Source organism: Oncorhynchus keta, chromosome 34 (genome assembly GCF_023373465.1).
Source record: "Oncorhynchus keta strain PuntledgeMale-10-30-2019 chromosome 34, Oket_V2, whole genome shotgun sequence".
In the NCBI taxonomy this organism is placed as follows: domain Eukaryota; kingdom Metazoa; phylum Chordata; class Actinopteri; order Salmoniformes; family Salmonidae; genus Oncorhynchus; species Oncorhynchus keta.
In genome coordinates, this window is record NC_068454.1 from 75,520,111 (window position 1) to 75,533,123 (window position 13,013).

Sequence of the window (13,013 nt, forward strand, 5' to 3'; positions counted from 1 at the left end):
TCTCTCTCTCTCTCTCTCTCTCTCTCTCTCTCTCTCTCTCTCTCTCTCTCTCTCTCTCTCTCTCTCTCTCTTTCTCTCTTTCTCTGTCAATTCAATTCAATGGTTTCTTTGGGCATGAGAAACATGTTTACATTGCCAAAGCAAGTGGAAAAGATAACAAACAAAAGTGGAATAAACAATCAGAAATGAACAGTAAAGTTATCTCTCTCTCTCAACATGGAATTGACTTTGAATTGACGTCTGTGCCCAGTGGAAAAGACAGTGAGTTTGTTTATTTGCTGAGGCAGAAGTGATCCCTTCCTAACCATGCTAGCAAGGTGATTATAATTTTTCATAATCTCTTATCAAACAGAATATAAATATAAATATAACATGTAAGTTCCCCTTGCATTTCCACAACACTGTGTGATATTAAAAGGCAGACAACAAGCAACACATTTTAAGACGGCCTTATGCAACGATCATGATTTACAGTTTCCTTCTTGGGATATGGGGTGTAATTTTCTTCTTCCTCAGTGGATGTGATTATGTGAAATTAACCAAGCATTTGTTAATGCGGCAGGGTAGCCTAGTGGTTAGAGCGTTGGACTAGTTGCCGAAAGGTTGCAAGTTCAAATCCGAGAGCTGACAAGGTACAAATCTGTTGTTCTAACCCAGAACAGGCAGTTAACCCACTGTTCCTAGGCCGTCATTGAAAATAAGAATTTGTTCTTAACTGACTTGCCGAGTAAACTTAAATAAGGATCCTCCCCTTTAAAAGAAAATGAGCCTAAATTGACATACCCAAATCTAACTGCCTGTAGCTCAGGACCTGAAGCAAGGATATGCATATTCTTGATACAATTTGAAAGGAAACATGTTGAAGTTTGAGGAAATGTTAAATGAATGTAGGAGAATATAACACATTAGAGCTGGTAAAAGATAATACGAAGAAGAAAAAAAAACATTTTTTGGTATATTTATTTGTACCATCATCTTTGAAATGCAAGAGAAATACCAGAATTTATTATTCCAGCCCAGGCACAATTTAGATTTTGGCCATTAGATGGCAGCAGAGTATGTACAAAGTTTAAGACTGTATGTGTAAAGTTTATTTCTGTTCAAAATGTTGTATCAAGACTGCCCAAATGTGCCTAATTGGTTTATTAATACGTTGTGTTGTAGAGGGTGCAACAGGTCAGCATCTCAGGAGTAAATGTCAGTTGGCTTTTCATAGCAGAGCATTCAGAGTTAGAGACAGCAGGTGCGGTAGAGTGAGAGAGTCGAAAACAGCAGGTCCGGGACAAGGTAGCATATCCAGTAAACAGGTCAGAGTTCCATAGCTACAGGCAGAACAGTTGAAACTGGAGCAGCACAACCAGGTGGACTGAGGATAGCAAGGAGTCATCAAGCCAGGTAGTCCTGAGGCATGGTCCCAGGACTCCGGTCTTCCGGAAGGGGAGGGAGAGGGAGAGAGAGAGAATTAGAAAGAGCATACTTAAAATTCATACTGGACACCGGATAAGACAGGAGAAGTACTCCAGATATAACAAACTGACCCTAGCCCCCCGACACATAAACTATTGCAGCATAAATACTTGAGGCTGAGGCAAGAAGGGTGGGGAGACACTGTGGCCCCGTCCGACGACGATACCACTGGACAGGGACAAATAGGCAGGATATAACCCCCACCCACTTTGCAAAAGCACGGCCCCCACACCACTAGAGGGATATCTTCAACCACCAACTAACTACTCTGAGACAAGGCTGAGTATAGCCCACGAAGATCTCCCCCACGGCACAAACTTGAGGTGGGGGCGGAAAACCCGGACAGAAAGATCACGTCAGTGACTCAACCCACTCAAGTGACGCACCCCTCATAGGGATGGGATGGAAGAGCGCCAGTAAGCCAGTGACTCAGCATCCCTTAATAGGGTTAGAGGCACAGAATCCCGGCGGAGAGAGGGGAACCGGCCAGACAGAGACAGCAAGGGCGGTTCGTTGCTCCAGTGCCTTTCCGTTCACCTTCACACCCCTGGGCCAGACTACACTCAATCATAGGACCTACTGAAGAGATGAGTCTTCAATAAAGACTTAAAGGTCGAGACCGAGTCTGCGTCTCTCACATGGATAGACAGACCATTCCATAAAAATGGAGCTCTATAGGAGAAAGCCCTCCAGTTGTTTTCTTAAAAATTCTAGGGACAGAAAGGAGGCCTGCGTCTTGTGACCATAGCATACGTGTAGGCACTAACTGAAGTTTATTTAGTGCTTTATCCGGGTACCCGGAAAGTAGAGCATTTGCAGTAGTCTAATCTAGAAGTCACAAAAGCATGGATTAACTTTTCTGCATCGTTTTCGGACAGAAAGTTTCAGATTTTTGCAACGTTACGAAAATTGAAAAAAGCTGTCATTGAAATAGTCTTGATATGTTCGTCAAAAGAGAGATCACGATCTCGAGTAATGCAGAGGTCCTTCACAGTTTGATTTGAGATGAATGTACAACCATCAAGATTAATTGTCAGATCCAACAGAAGATCTCTCTCAACACAGTAGAAGCCTCATTCAAATTTCTATAGACGGTTGTGGAAGCCCTAGGAAGTGAATCTTAATTCATATCCCAATGGGATTTCAATAGGGAATGGGTTGAAAATATACCAACCTCAGATTTCTCACTTCCTGGTTGGATTTCTTCTCAGGTTTTTGCCTGCCATATGAGTTCTGTTATACTCACAGACATCATTCAAACAGTTTTAGATACTTCAGAGTGTTTTCTATCCAATACTACTAATGCTATGCATATATTAGCAACCGAGACTGAGAAGCAGGCCGTTTATTCTGGGCACCTTTCATCCAAGCTACTCAATAATGCCCCTGCAGCCATAAGAAGTTATTAATGTGAGTGTAGCGAAATGCTTGTGCTTCTAGTTACGACAATGTAGTAATATCTAACAAGTAATCTAACAAATTCACAACAACTACCTTATATACACAAATGTAAAGGATTGAATGGGAATATGTACATATAAATATATGGATGAGCGATGGCCGTGCAGCATAGGCAGGATGCAGTAGATGGTATAGAATACAGTATATACATCCGAGACTAGTTTTTTTGTATTGTATTTTTATTTCACCTTTATTTAACCAGGTAGGCCAGTTGAGAACAAGTTCTCATTTACAACTGCGACCTGACCAAGATAAAGCAAAGCAGTGTGACAAAAACAACAACACAGAGTTACACATGGGATAAACAAACGTACAGTCAATAACACAATAAAAAAAATCTGTGTACAGTGTGTACAAAAGAAGTAAGGAGGTAAGGCAATAAATAGGCCATAGTGGCGAAGTAATTACAATTTAGAAATTAACACTGGAGTGATAGATGTGTAGATGAGGATGTGCAAGTAGAAATACTGGTGTGCAAAAGAGCAGAAAAACAAAAACACATATGGGATGAGGTAGGTACTGGTTGGATGGGCTATTTACAGATGGGCTGTGTACAGCTGCAGTGATCGGTAAGCTGCTCTGACAGCTGATGCCTAAAGTTAGTGAGGGAGATGTAAGTCTCCAACTTCAGTGATTTTTGCAATTCGTTCCAGTCATTGGCAGCAGAGAAATGGAAAGAAAGGCGGCCAAAGAGGTGTTTGCTTTGGGGAAGACCAGTGAAATTGACCTGCTGGAGAGCGTGCTACGGGTGGGTGTTGCTATGGTGACCAGTGAGCTGAGATAAGGCGGAGCTTTACCTAGCAAAAACGTATAGATGACCTGGAGCCTGTGGGTTTGGCGACAAATATAATTTGTAAATGACATAATGTAGGATATGTAAACATTATTAAAGTGCCGTCATTTAAAGTGACTAGTGATACCTTTATTAAGTCAATTTATTAAAGTGCCCAGAGTTTTGAGACTGTATGTTTGCAGCAGCCTCTCTATGTTAGTGGTGGCTGTTTAACAGTCTGATGGCCTTGAGATAGAAGCTGTTTTTCAGCCTCCCGGTCCCAGCTTTGATGCACCTGTACTAACCCCGCCTTCTGGATGATAGCGGGGTGAACAGGCAGTAGTTCAGGTGGTTGAAAGCGGTGGTTCGCACTTTCAGTTGTGTGCAAATGCTGCCATCAATCCAAGGTTTCTGGTTAGGAAAGGTTTTAATAGTCACAGTGGGTACGACATCTGTAATGAACTTGCTAATAAACTTGCTCACCGAGTCAGTGTATACATCAATATTATTGTCTGAAGCTGTCCGGAACATATCCCAGTCCACCTGACCAATCTTGATGCGTGGAATCCGATTGGTCAGACCAGCATTGGATAGACCTGAGCACGGGCGTTTCCTGTTTCTGACTATAGGCTGGGAGCAACAAAATGTAGTCATGGTCAGATTTGCCAGGCAGGGCAGGAGAGAGCTTTGTATGCGTAGTAATTATCCAGAATGCAACCAGCTCGTGTCACGCATTCGATATACTGATAGAATTTAGGAAGTCTTGTTCCCAGGTTAGCTTTGTTAAAATCCCCAGCTACAATAAATGCATCCTCAAGATGTATGTTTTCCAGTTTACATAGAGTCCAGTGAAGTTCTTTCAGTGCCAACAAAGGTATCTGCTTGGGGGGATATACACGGCTGTGACTATAATCTAAGAGAATTCTCTTGGAAGATAATGCAGTCGGCATTTGATTGTAAGGAATTCTATGTCAGGTGAACAAAAGGACTTGAGTTCCTGTGTGTTGCTGTGATTAGTCGTTAATCTGAGTTGTTAATCGTCGTTAATCATAAGGCATACTTTTTTTTAACCAGAGAGATGTTTGTTTCTGTCGGCGCGATGCATGAAGAAACCGGGTGGCTGTACCGACTCTGACAACATATCCCGAGTCAGCCATGTTTCAGTGAAACAAAGAATGGTACAATCTCTGATGTCTCTCCGGAAGGCAACTCGTGCCCTAATTTCGTCCACCTTGATATCTAGAGATTGGACATTGGCGAGTAATATGCTTGGAAGCGGTGGATGGTGTGCTCGCCTTCTGAGTCTGACCAGTAGGCCGCTCCGTCTGCCTCTCCTTCAGCGACCTCGTTGTTTTGGGTCGGCCTCTAGGATAAGATCCCATGTCCAGGGTGGAGGTCTGAACAAAGGATCCGCTTCGGGAAAGACGTATTCCTGGTCGTAATGATGGTAAATTGACATCGCTTTTATATCCAATAGTTCTTCCTGGCTGTATGTAATAACACTTGAGATTTTCTGGGCTAACAATGTAAGAAATAATACAGAAAAAAACAAACAACTGCATAGTTTTCTAGGACTCGAAGCAAGACGACCATCTCTGTCCAAGGTTCAAACACACCAAGACAGCCGTGAAGAGGGCATAACAAAGCCTCTTCCAACTCAGGAGACTGAAAAGATTTGGCATGGGTCCTCAGATCCTCAGAAAGTTCTACAGCTGCACCATCGAGAGACATCCTGACTGGTTGCATCACCGCCTGGTATGGCAACTGCTCGGGCTCCAACCACAAGGCACTATAGAGGGTACATCACTGGGGCCAAGCTTCCTGCCATCCAGGACCTCTATACCAGGAGGTTTCAGAGGAAGGCCCTAAAAATGGTCAAAAACTCCAGCCACCCTAGTCATAGACTGACTCTCTACTACCGCACAGCAAGCAAACCCACAACCTTCTGTCAAGTAGCCTGCATCGACTGCCACAAAACCGAGCTGAAGTGGTAAAATTGAGAGAGAGAGAGAGGGAGAGAGAGAGAGAGAGAGAGGGATAGAGAGAGAGAGAGAGAGAGAGAGAGGGAGAGAGAGGGCAAGTCATATAGCCTCCGTGTGGGGCAATAGTTAGGAAATATCTAATCAATGGAAAATGGAATTAAAATGACAGAATTAAAAGTTAAACGAGAAGGATAGGCTACAACGACCAAGAGTAAACAGGCAGGCTGCTACTTAATATTCTGAAAGGAGTAGTTGTTGTTTGCCCTGCAGCCTCAATTAGCCTAGCTAGCTAACGTTAGCTGGCTTAACTAGCTTCTCCCGGGTTGATGCAGTCAAGACAGGTACTCCGTAATCATATTTCAGGATAAATATCCTAGCTATGGCAGCAGTTAGTCTACTATAGAGCGAGTCAGCTAGGTTGGTTGCTGTCTCTAGTCTCTCACTCCCTGCTCACAGTGTCACTCGTTCACAGTACGGCCCCTCCCCCGCCTGCTAGAGTGGCACCTCTCTCTCTCCTCTTGCACTTTATCAGCTCCGGTTAATAAAGTACATTAAAAAATCATCGGACCCGGTCTGGATCAGACCAAGTCTATACAAAAAGGGTCTAGTTGTCCTTAGGTCCGTTCGGAACGGGTCTTTGTATTTAAAACATTTATTTATGCATATCGGGTCTGGGTGGGAAAGCCCCGGGTTCATTTCAGAACAGGTACAGCTTTTTGGACTTGTGAAGACCTCTAATATCAAGCACAAACCCAGATGAGCAGCCAAGTCAGAAAGATGACCCATGCTGCTATTTTTCTTAACACAATCCCCTCACCTTATCTTCATCCCTGGTATTTCCATTCAGCACATGTGCTGCAGTCATGATCCAGTGGTCCCCGATAACTATCCCTCCTCCTCTACCATTTACTATCAGCAACACCTGCCAGGGGAAGCATCTAGCTGGTGCTGGCTTTCCCCCAACAATCCTTACAATCCCTGGGTGGTTCACTGTAAGAAGTCCACACACTAGGGACAAAGAGGGACACAAGAGGCACACATCGACAGCTACACTCACAATAACTGCTAACCATGTGTATGTGACCAATAACATTTGATTTGATTTGACAGTGACAGTTGACTAAGGAACACTCACATCCATTTATTCATATTGTAAAACACATGCACATTCACACTTAGAAACACAAATTGTCTTTTTGCTGTATCTCATTTCAAAATGTTCTCCTTTCGCTTTAAGGTGGGTACATATTTATTATGAGATACCTGGGATACATTGGAGAATCATATAGTTGTTCTGATCATCGTTCCACTTTGTGACCAATGAGCATGTGAAACTAGCTATTTTTCATTTTACCTTTATTTTCCTAGGCAAGTCAGTTAAGAACAAATTCTTATTGTCAATGACAGCCTAGGAACAGTGGGTTAACTGCTTTGTTCAGGGGCAGACGACAGATTTGTACCTTGTCAGCTCGGGGATTCGATCTTGCAACCTTTGGGTTACCAGTCCAACGCTCTAACCACTAGGCTCCGCTGTACATTGAAAGAGTGTCATTAGAATGTTGTAATTGCTGTGAAATATATTTTCAATTGCAAAAAAATAGAGTTAACAGCTGTTTGAAGCTCTTGGGCCAAAACCAAACGTAAAAGGCTCAAGAGTGATTCTCCGCCAGGGAGGTACAATGATTACCTACAGTATTCAGTGCTTGTTTTCTCATTTCAACTGAAATTGAGCAAAGTGTAGACTTTTAGCAATCAAAGGAGATGAATGTGGATGACAGGAAAAGGAGGACCGAGCACGCTCCTATTCTCATCGACGGGGCTGTAGTGGAGCAAGTTGAGAGGTTGCACATTTTATTGGTCACATACACATGGGTCGACCTCTAGGATAAAACAGATGTTAATGCGAGTGTAGCGAAATGCTTGTGGTTCTAGTTACGACAATGCAGTAATATCTAACAAGTAATCTAACAAATTCACAACAACTAAGAGTGATTCTCCGCCAGGGAGGTACAATGATTCTCTACAGTATTCAGCTTGTTTTTTCATTTAAATTTAAATTGAGCGAAGTGTAGACTTTCAGCAAACAGGGAATTACAGCGTGATTTCCAATAAATAACAAAGCCACAAAGTCAGAACATCTTTCTCATTTTGATGACAGATGCCACTCCGGTGGGAGAAATCAATAGGTGGATATCACAGCCAATAACAACTCTGGTGGGTAAGTAATAATGTAAAACACGATCATTCCACTATTACTGCACATATATAACGGACATTTTCTAAAAGTACAATGCAAAAATGATTAAATAAATCCTATGTCTAGCACCTATACGTTTCTTTACATTGATATCTTTAAAAAAATAAGGAAACTATTTACATTCACTTTTTTACTATGTAACGCTAATGCTTAAAATAACCATAAAACATCTTCTCATGGACTAAAGGTCAGATTCACTCCGAATTTGATCTTTGCACTCATCACAATAGTCCCTAACAACTTTGAGAAAATAACAGTGATACATTCAAAGATGGCCACACTATACCAGTAGATGCATATTAGCACATTCGCTAAAATGCTAAAATATGCTAAAAAATACTTTAAAATCATGAATGATAGGATCAAATGACACTAAATTTGGAATGTATGCCCATGGTATATACCTTAAGTTAGCTAAGGGATAGTCAAAAGTTATTGACTAATTATTGAGTTATTGACACACATTTTACATGTCCATTTAAACCACTGTAAAACCCAATCCAGAGAGGCCTATCAACTTGAAACTTGTCAATGCTATCATGGACATCCCTACACTCTTAGAAAAAGGCATTCCAAAATGGTTCTTCGGCTGTCCCCAAAGGATAACCCTTTTTGGTTCCAGGTATAATCCTTTTTGGTTCCAGGTAGGACTCTTTTGTGTTCCATGTGGAAAGGGTTCTACCTGGAACCAAAAAGGATTCTTCAAAAGGGTTCTCCTATGGGGACAGATGAAGAGCACTTTTAGGTTCTAGATAACACCTTTTTTTCCTGAGAGTGTAAGATGAACCACACTGAATTTGGTATTGATTTCTCAAAAAACAAAGAAACTATTAGGTGAAAGGGAGATACCTAGTCAGTTGTTCAACTGAATGCATTCAACTGTCTTCGCATTTAACAACTCATTCTTTGCATATGTAACGTTAATGCTAAAATGCTGCATTCATCATCTTCGTTAATGCTGCATTCATCTTCTTCTCATGAACAATATATCAGATTAGCTCCAGATTTTCAATTTAGACTCATTACATCTTTAATGATTTTGAGAAAAAATTGTTGCTGCATACAAATATGGCGCAGTATATAGATGCACGTTAGAATACATGCTAATGCTAAAAATACTCTACAGTGTAGATGCACGTTAGAATACATGCTAATGCAAAAAATACTCTACAGTGTAGATGCACGTTAGAATACATGCTAATGCTAAAAATACTCTACAGTGTAGATGCACGTTAGAATACATGCTAATGCTAAAAATACTCTACAGTGTAGATGCACGTTAGAATACATGCTAATGCTAAAAATACTCTACAGTGTAGATGCACGTTAGAATACATGCTAATGCTAAAAATACTCTACAGTGTAGATGCACGTTAGAATACATGCTAATGCTAAAAATACTCTACAAATACTTTTCTCATGAACCATAAATCAGATTGACTCAAGATATGGTAATAAGACTCATTGAATTAGCCTCTAATCATTTGAGAAAGATAACCAACTTACTTGCGTCGTCCTTCTGTAGCTCAGTTGGTAGAGCATGGCGCTTGTAACGCCAGGGTAGTGGGTCATTCTCAACGTAGAATGTATGCACACATGACTACCTGGATAAATAAAGGTGGAAAAAAAACACAAAAAAACCTTGTGGTATTGAGAGATAAATATGGTATCGCTTTTACTGATTGCACATAAAGGAAGATAGTTCCTATATGATTGGGTGCTTGCTTTGTTATCCAACTGATCTTGTGTCCTTTCTATCATCCCGTGAACCCCGTTCATTGCTGCTTGCAGCTATATTTAATATTGAAATGTAATAAAAAGATGGGACTCAGAGGGTTCATTATGGACTTCACATTGTTAAAAATATATGATCGTAAAAAGTCTCACCATTATCTCTTTTAGAGAGAGTGTAGTACAGCTCATTGCAGTGTCACTAAATGACTGAGAGATGCTGGTTCTGAGAGCTAGATATGAACGTCACCCCTCCATTCAGCAACGGTTCGGGTTCCCCACAGTCAATTACTGCAGAGGAGAGAGAAAGAAACATCATCACCATCATCATCATCATCTTTACCCTAGAGAGGGATGGTGTGGTATCTTGAAATATGGAGCTGTATGAGCAAGTTATAAAGTAGTAGTCATTATCATCTTTGCCGTTGTTATCACAATTGTTGTCATTAACATGAGCATGCTCATCATCATCATCAGAAGCAACAGCAGATTCCACATTATAATTATTATACAATAACACAGTCAAAGCACTCGCACAAAACATTAAAACACATGTATAATATTTATATTTTAGAATGTTTTAGAATCTTCCTCCTCTATGGTATTTTTGATCCAGTCTACGTAGTTAGACACAGGCGTGCAGACCCCATATTTTTTCAAGGCTGTCCACAGTCAATCCCCCAACTGACGATCCCTGCTAGATATTCGTAGTTTACTGTTTTAGTTGACTTATGCTTACCCAATCTGACCTATCAGGTATTTAGCATCCTTTGCTGGCAGACACAGTGGCATGATATGAGCGTGATTGGATGTTTTAGATGGATCAGGGCGATGTCATGGTCATAGTTTACATGGAGAGAGGTGGCCTCAAGGGGTGGAGACTGGATGAGGTTTCCCACATTGTTGTCTCCAACACCTTTGTACAGGGAAAATTAGTCACACTTATGATATACACTTAATCAGCAGTGACGACAGTCCATTTTTCCATTGTATCGTATCACCCCTGCCCAGTCATTGAAAGCGATAGATTAGGGCCTAATGAATTTATTTCAATTGAATGATTTCCTTCATTTTCTTTTATTTAATGTTAAGGGACAGTATTCTGTAGGTGAGAATGAAATACAATTCCATTATGTCTTAGCTGTGTGCTGAAGGCACCTGAAGAGTTAAAGGTGCAATATGCAGGAATTGCTCTGTCATTTCCTGGTTGCAAAAATCCTAGTAGTTTCGCCTAATCTCAGTTTATGTGACAAAACAAGCACTGTACCATCTAAACCGATGTGAAATATCTTTTCAAAAACCAAAAATACACACTTTTACACTCATCATATACTACTGCTACTCCATTCTTTATTTTACTCTATCCTGATGCCCAGTCACTTTACCCTGCCTTCATGTACATATCGACCTCAAATACCTTGTCCCCCTGCACATTGATCTGGTACTAGAACTCCCTGTATATAGCTCCGTTCTTGTGTATTTTATTCCTCTTGTGTTACTATTTTTCTTTTTACTATAATTTTTTAAAACTGCATCGTTGGGAAGTGCTCATAAGCAAGCATTTCACTGTAAAGTTTACACCAGTTGTATTCAGAGCATGTGACAAATAACATCTGATTTGATTTTAGTTTTTGGTTCCAGTCCCTTCTACAGTGATTTGCTGTGGGGAACCTGAACCATTGCTAAACCGTTGCTGAATGGAGGGGTGACGTTCATATCTGCCTCTCAGAACCAGTACCTCTGTCATTCAACACCACTGCAATGAGCTGTAATACATTCTTCCTGAAGGGGCTAACCATGAGACTTTCATTGAAGGAAAGTCAGGAAGTGTGCAGGAAAGTCGTGAATTCTATGCAAACTCCTGCTACTGTCTTGTAAACTACCAATACTGTCTGGAAAAATGTTAATAGGAGTGTTGTTCCACCAATTGGGTGCCATTTTGAGTGCTTAACTTTAAGAAAAATATTGAAGAAAAAAAAACGACTTTGAACATTCTGTCATAATCCTTGAGTAATTTGACGCACTCCATTAAAATCTGTCTGTTTAAACTAGAGATATCAGTTTATTTGTATGGGCTGCGTCTCCATCCATCACATCCGCCCAGGACGAATGGCCTTCCACATCTGAGCTGGAAAGTGTCAGGGCTACAGTGCTGTTTGTCAGAACAGGAGACATCTCAAAAATCGGTTTTCTCACGAAAACTTCCCTCCCTTCCTCTTTCTCTCTAGGGTTTGGTGTAGGAGTCATGAAAATCTCCAATAAGCTCCGATATGTCCAGCTTCCTGTGGTGGATCAGGAAACGTGCAGAGCTGCTGTTGCCCTGAACGATAGCGGACACAACTGGGGACTTGTTCTGTGCCGGGTACCTGAGGGTGTCAAGTCTAAATGTACAGTGGACAACGGAGGGGTGTACGTCCTGAAGGAGGCTGAACATTTTTGGTCAGCAGGGATCATTAGCTGGGCAAAAGGATGTGTATGACCTGGCCAATATGGGGTAAATACCCATGTGGCAAACTTCATCTGCTTGATCAAGAAGACCATGAAGGAGAAACTAGACCAATATAAGTTGTAGTGGCAATCAATGACATCTGTTCTCTCAGCATCTCGCTTTTTGTGTCCATTAAACATAGAACCTCTATTTATTTTACACACTTCCAAATGAATCTCACAATATATGACTAATATTGCATTTACACACTGTAGTCTTAGAAAAGAAAAGCTGGACGCATTTCCGAGGCTCCGGTGGAACAAATGCACTAAATACCAACGTTTCCACAGCTAAGCTGCCTTCATCAGGGTCTCATCTATCTAACATACTGTAGGCTGTCATATCCCATAACTACACATGACCAGGGATGTAGTTTAAAAAAGGTATGCTATAGTGGATAGTGTTGTGTACAGTGTGTTCTTAGCAGCACTACAGTACATCCCTGCATCATGTGACCTGAACTGACATACCCAGACCAGCATGGAGTTTGTCCCTATGTGTAAACAAAACAAACTATTCAAACAGAATTTACAGGAAGAGCACTGAACACACTTTCCTCCCACTCTCTCTCTCTCCTCCCTCCCCTTTTCTGCCCCTTCCTCCCCCTCTACCCCCTTTCCCCCACGCCCCATCCCCCCTCCAACCTCTGGTAGATATGCATTCTGTCTTTTATAGGTTTCAATTTCGACATTAACGTAAAAAAAGGTTTTACCTTTAAGAACTGGTCAATTGTAGTCTTTTAACTCCACCACCACCAATACTGTCTCTCGGGCCCTTTCACTCTCTCTCTCCCTCTCTCTCGTCCCCCCTTCTCATTCGTCTAGTTCAGCCAAGTCAAACAGAGCAGGTTTTAAC

The 13,013-nt window shown here is 41.4% G+C and overlaps 1 long non-coding RNA gene across 1 annotated transcript; it reads right to left on the reverse strand.

Annotated features, from left to right (window-relative positions):
- Positions 1 to 944: 944 nt before the first annotated feature.
- Positions 945 to 12,970, reverse strand: LOC127915238 (uncharacterized). Its single transcript, XR_008090660.1, has 3 exons — positions 12,871 to 12,970; positions 9,827 to 9,961; positions 945 to 1,427 (listed from the first exon to the last, which is right to left on the reverse strand). It is a non-coding gene; the product is annotated as an uncharacterized LOC127915238 (long non-coding RNA).
- Between the last annotated feature and the right edge of the window lie 43 nt (positions 12,971 to 13,013).